Below are 7,274 nucleotides of genomic sequence, written 5' to 3' on the forward strand. Positions count from 1 at the left end.
TGAAGTTACCCCCCAAAAAGATAAAAAAATAAAAAAATAAAAATAACATGGAAATATTTAATGAATTTAAACATAACATTCAATACTAATTATGATGAAGTATCCAGGAACATGGTTACTTAGCAGAAGATTAATGTTCTCACAAGGGTTTTCTTCCACTGACAAATCTTCCTAATCTGGATAATCTCTAATCCCCTCTCTACTCTGTCTCTATGCCAAATTGAGACATCCATGAAAAGATTAGTGAATTTACTTTTTAATAGTGCAAGGAGAGAAAAAAGTACCAGAAGAAAAAGGAGGAAGAGAAAAAGAAGGAAGAAATATAGCAACTAAACACTCTTGTACATGAAGGGACAGTGAATTTATATGAGCATGTAGTAGTAGTGACTGGTTGGAGAGAGAAAATTTTCCTAGAATTATAGAGTGAGTTTGGATATTATTGCCCTCACTGAAAGGTATTTGTAGGTATTTCAGGCCCGACTTATGAAATATGACACAGTGAAAGACTTGCCTCACTGAGATATGTGCTTTATACCACCCAATTACTGTGATAACCCGAGTGCATGAACTTGCGTGAAGCTCTCCTCAGTATGTTTAGTCCCATGTGTAGAAAGATATGCAGTGGTTTATCAAAGTGAGTGCCTTATTGCACGAATATATTTTGAGCAGTGATGCGGGGCATAATTGCTCACATGAGATGTACACAGACAGGCTTTTCATGAATCAGGCAGCATTCCAAGGTACATGTCATATGCAGATGGTTAGCGTCAGGCAGCTTTGAAGTCCACATTAGAGTGAATAAAATATGGTGGGGAAAAAAAATAAAAGATTAGGTATGTAAAGGAGAGTCAGCATTCTTCGGTGTAAAGGGTTAGGTCATGCCGAGCTGTTACGAGGGGATACACTGTTTCACCAGGGAACAGAGGTATTGGTTTCTCTATTTGCATTTGGTGCAAGCCGTCATACCTCTCTCCTCTCCGCCGGGCCGGTGAGAAAGAGAGGACGTCGCTGGCCAGCAGAGGGCGCTGGACTGGAATCTAACACTCCTGTCTGAGGGGACAAGGAAGAAAGAGAGTGGTCACAAGATGGGTCACACACAGTAAGTTGAGCTTGCTCATGGTGTCTTCAACACTCAAATAGAAATGCATTTTATTGCTATCATTTGTGCTTTCCTTAAAAATGTAACTCAAAGAGCAAAAACTGACAGATACTGATCAATCTACCATTCATTTACAACTCAGATAAAAAGCAATCAAAGAAATGACATGAATGGAACAAAACAACGCTTAACATTATGCCTGATATTGCTGTCAGATACACACAAAAAGATAAAACAACAAAAAAGTGCTTTCGGAAGCTTTCTTATGGTCAAGTGGTAAAATTAAAGACATGAAATATTTCTTGCTCTTTCTACACTTGATCAATGACTCTGAAAATCGCATGTCACCACTGCCCGGCAAATTTTCCCAAATCATTTCTTGGAAGTGGTGCATTTACATTTCTGACATGGATGTATTTAACAACCTACTGCCAGTGAACAAATTGCTGGTAGTGAAAGAACAATCACATCATCAAAAGGTATGGTTGCCATCAAGATAATTACAGGCTAGACATACTTCACATGCGTCAATACCATTTTGTTAAGTCAGAATACAGTAACAGACAGTTCCATCACACTTTCACACACCAAAAGATAATACCCATGTATCACCTCATAATTCACATAAATCTCTGAATTTGACCAAGACAAGAGAGAGAGAATGATATCTAATAACACAGAGACAAATTGCTGTCTATCAAGAAATACACCAAACTCTTCATAGTAAAATACAAGCTTGTAGTTACATAAACATAGAGAACATAAAGTGGTAAGGAAATGGCTCTTCACCTAAAAACAAGCAAAATTCTATATCATTGAACACAAATATTCATATCTATTATTCCTATCTATTAATATCTTTAATATGCGTATAATTTTTTCAGAAAAATCTCAGAATATCAATATTAGGCAACCCCATTTAGAAACAGGCCAACCACTTGACAAAAAGACCACATTATGAATGAAAAATTAATGTGAATGAATCATATCAATAACAAATCCTGAAAAGGATAACTATTATGAAATATCCTTTCCAAGGAAGTCAAGCTGTTTCCCCTCTTGGATGTACAGAGTCTACACCAATTCATTGAAAAAGTCTGAACAGGGTTTGAAGCATTTGAAGGGATGATGATAATAATGAGTCAATACAGGATTGGTTCTTGGGGGCAGTGACCTAACGATTTACTGTAAAACGAGGAATGTACATGTGCATTCTAATTTCGCAAATTTCGCGAGAGCCAAATTCTGTGAAATTAAAATGTACACTTAAGATCTCGTCTACACTATATGCATTGAATGTTAGAGGCAACTCGCAAAAACTTCATGCTGGGATTAAGGCCATCAGCTCCCATTCACGAAAATTTCATGCCACGAAAAAATTGTGTTTTACAGTACTGGAAGTCTCTGGTGATGCTGGAATAAACTGATAATGTGAAAGACCCCTGTTGGTTGAACTTAACCATGCCTTTGCATTAACCTCATATCAGTACAACATAGACACTGATACATTAGTTTGGTTTTTTTTTCCCTTCAATACAGGATGCCACAGGGGAATTCATTCACCGAAAAAATTAATGCACAGACCACATAATCTTACCTTTTGTTTCTGAACAATGCAAAATATTTTGATGTCTGAGATATTGTATCTGATTGTAAAAATTGTGTCTGATGACTTACTAGTATTACAATGTATGGCACATAACACTGGGCTGCCCTGTGTAATGTAATACAGCCACACTGTATTCATGTTAAAAACACATACAGTGCAGCCTGCAGACATGTGGCTTGATCAAGATTACCGGTGCGTATTTATTGGGGGTGCGTATTTATTGGGGCTGGTTGAGTCATGCTTTGGGTCTGAGCCAACAGACTAGCTAGCTGCCAAGAATCACATGTTGTGCCAGTATACCTCAGACTAGTTACGGCTCTCTATGACGGAAAGAACCCGTACATGAAGCATTGTGTTTCAACTCTGTGGTTGTCTACCTAATTGTATTTTGCAATTGTATTTTTTCCTTCATTGGCATCATAAAATCTTGGTATATCAGTGTCTTCATATAATATAGACACACAGAGCCATAATAATACCAGGAAGATATTCATGTTATGCGTGAATACTACAAATTGTAGCAGAGGAAAGATTCTAATTCAAAACATGAGAAGAAATTGATAAGATTTACAAAAATTGTAATAAGCATTTCAATGTCTGTGGGCCGTGGAACATGACAGCCAATGCACACAGAGAAACAGCTGTCTCGGTCACATGACTGTGGTTCCTGCTTGCAATTTATGTTCATTATTTGTTTTATATTAAGCAAAATGTCATTCTAGGTCACATAACTGTGGTTCCTGCTTGCAATATGTTCATTATTTGTTTTATACTAAGCAAAATGTCATTCTACTATCACTCACAAGCCACAGGACACCATATTCACCGCTTACCCACTTTCCTTTTTACCACCATTACTGGATATCACTGTGGGCTAAATTTATTCAAGTTTTCAACGATCTGCTACTTATAACATGTATAGCACTACAATATTGAAAACTCTCGCTTTCTCACACCTCTCTCCCACTCTTTCTTTCACCTACTGTACTCTCCCTCTTCAAAGTAAAATTTCTCTCGCTACACAGGTCACTGTTCACTGCAGATGGTGCCATGGGTAAATTCAAATGGTTTCTTTATTTGTTTGATGCAAGATTAATCTTTTCACCATAAACTGTGTAGGTTCTAATCACTAAATCAGTAGTGCACCAGTACAAAAGTAGGCATATTATACAAACAACAGGTCACAACTGTATCTGAACATCTTGATGTTAGGCAGACACACGCTGAAATCGCAAAAGTTTTCATATTTTAAACTAACTTCATGTCTCAGCATTCTGCTTATAATCACTGCTGCCAATGTATCTATTCATTCACTTAACAAAACGAGGCAGTTTGCTGTCAGATACCAGCAGTTTTGATGAATTAATGCTTCATGGGTCAAATTTAATCTTGGTTGAATCGCAACGCTTAATACCGACGAACACGACTTCTACTGAAAGAGAGGGATTGGGACTGTGTATGTGGTTCTTGTGACTACAGTGTAGATGGGTAAATAGATTTGTGGTCTAGAGTATAGACAACATCCCTGTTTTTCACTGACAAACAAACATACACACACAAACACACACACTTTTTTTCAGTGATTTTCACTTGATTTTATAATTTTACATAACAAAACATTCATCTTAAATGTATGCAACCGCATTCAATCAATAATAATTAATCAAATGAACAATGATCAATCAATACATAACCCATACATCTTGAATTCATACACAAACTTACTTGAACACACTCACACACACACACACACACACACACACACACACACACACACACAAACCTCTCCTGACCTACCCTACCCCCATATTCTAGGGTACTCGCTCACATCCAAATCCAACACTTCAATAAATTACCTTTAATCATCATAAAATTCCATAATATATCCACCGCCCATAACCCTATACTAATTGATGTAATCTAATTACAAATCACAGGTACTAGCAGTAAGCAGCAGCGAAAAGAATAGGCATTTACAACAAGCAACAGAGAAAAAAACACATAAATTTGAACCATTATAAAACTTAACTATCTCCTTACAAAGCCCCAGCCGCTCTCTACCAATCAAAAAACATAAACTTTAGAGTGCTTCTCTCACTAATCTATTAAAATATTTCAATTAATAAATATATTCCCACTTCATTAAAAGCAACCCTAATTTCCCTCTAGCAATTGCCAATTTCTTTTCTTCTTCAATACTTGCTACTATTCTTTTCTGAATTGTGGTAAAAGATGGTAAAATACCACAAACACACACACACACATACACAAAAAAAAAAACCATAAACCAATAAGAACATCCACTAATACCCCTTTCAAATATGTCTGCTTTATCACCATCCATACAAAGTATGGCACAAAATGATCAACATGCACTTTGCAAAATCCCTCTCTACATTCTACGCAATCCGTCGAGCTACAATGGGCGAGAGTGGCACACCGCATGTGAATCATATGTCTTGCAGTGTATATTATGTTCGGCAGGCAGAAAATTGCACGAGAAATGCACAAAATATGCATCTGTGGGATGGGTGAATAAAGCCCCTCCGCAATCCACGCCAGTTTTACTCGCCGCTGTGGGGCAAACTGTTTTGGAGCGGAATGACGTCACCAAATTGCCGGCTGTCCTTTATGAATAACGAACTCGGCAGACTTTGGGAGGTTGGTATTTTTGGAAGCAAATTTATTCTGAGATTTGATTCCCCCCTTACAAACATGCATAATACATGTATTCTCTGTGTTGCTGTATATGATGCAAACAGTATCAAAGTCACAAAACGCATCGGGCATGGGAGAAACTTCCGTCCGTGGTGCACTTACTTTTTTATGGCTAAATTTTTGGCCTATTTCATGAGTACCTTCCTCGTATCTTTTCAGCTCTTCCAATGACGTCAATATCATTGCCAAGTTGGGGGGCTGATATCTTGTTGCTGAAGGCATTATATCAACTTTTTATGGCCACCTTCTTATTGCAGGGTGTATCAAGAAGGGGGTTGGACGATATTTATTTCGACCCTTCTTCTCGAGGTCACATGACAAAGGGACGAGGAATATGGAAAGATGGAGAAATTTACTGCATCGTTAAGAAAGGGCAGCTTCAGCGGGGTGAAACTCTTGTTTACCGATTAAAAAAGGAAGGGATTAATCAACCTATCAAATCCAAGAATCCAATCTGTGGTTAAATTGCTGAATGTATTTATCCAGCTTGGTCATTCATTAACAGTATGAAGGAAAAAATCAAACTTCTCTTTCATTTAGAGCCCCTTTTGTGTCTTTACCATTTTTTCTTGAAGAATCAGCAAAAACCTGTATGTCACTCATTTAAACATGATCTTTAAATTAGCAACAATTTTCATTAAAAATGACAGCTATTGTTTCTCTCTCAAATTCGCATGTTTGTTAGGTTATTCTCTTCTGATGTGTGCAGACTTCTAAATTTAAACTAGATTTATGTCATTGTTTCTCTGGATATAGGAAATGGATAAGAATTCAGACTTGCCAAGATATCAAATACCAACCAGATGGTAATTTATGCTGCAAAAATCACCTCATGATTTTATGAGTTATCATGCAGACAATGTTGAAGTGAATATGACAAGTAGCACTGCCTTTTGGGAACATGTTTACACTAGCATCTCTAACATGCTATAAATAATCACCTGGTCATCTATTAGGACAGAGTGCAAAAGTGAATCCATCTCACCATCTCCCAAAAATGTAGTGGCTAAGCCATCACTGCAGAGGAATGATGGCAGATAAGGACATATGGAGACATAAAAATGAAAAATTGTTGCTTTACTATACTCTTGCCTGATTACTAAATGAAAGCAAAGTTTGGTCTCTGGTGACGGTAGGAGAGAAATGTTTAGCTTCCAATCCTCAAGAGATTTACCTTTGCCTCCTTGCACATCTCCGACCTGCAACATTGCGCATTTGCATTTTTCATGTCACGCCGTTGCACAATAAATCAATCTATGCCATCGCTTTTCGCGGTGCGGTGCTCGGGGAATTCAGCGAGAGGTCAAGTTCATCTACGAGAAACGCGAAGCACACTGTGCCTCCACATCAAGCAATCAACTTTAATGCTAGTCGACGTGGTTGCTGCTCGCTGTGCAACTTGCTAACTGTATATGGCCCAGATCTAGAGATGGTTATCTGCATGAAGAGCAGCCGCCACTGAGCAAATTCATCCATATCCACGTATGCTGAAAATCAATACAAACGCATTCCGAAATGACGACGACAAGAAGATCTTAAATCTCCACCTTTCTTTTGCCGGGGTGTGCCATGTTCTGTCGAGGTTGCTGAAGAGCAGAATGGGAATTCATTTATTGATTTGCAAAGTCTCTGTTTGGTATCAATTCACGCCACAGCATCTTTCGTACAGCTAGTACTTTTTTTTTTCAGGGGATGGAGAAGGGAAGGGCAAAAGGGTCATTACCCATCATTTTGTAGACATGACCTTAATGTATTCCTCACTTGTTACTGACTGGTCTTGGCACGTTCTTCCCAATCATTCAAAATTCATGACAATGAACTGCTGGAAGGAAAGATAACAGAAGATGG

Source organism: Diadema antillarum, unplaced genomic scaffold (assembly GCF_040938485.1).
Source record: "Diadema antillarum isolate AM-2024a unplaced genomic scaffold, OU_Dant_1.0 scf00000139, whole genome shotgun sequence".
In the NCBI taxonomy this organism is placed as follows: Eukaryota; Metazoa; Echinodermata; class Echinoidea; order Diadematoida; family Diadematidae; genus Diadema; species Diadema antillarum.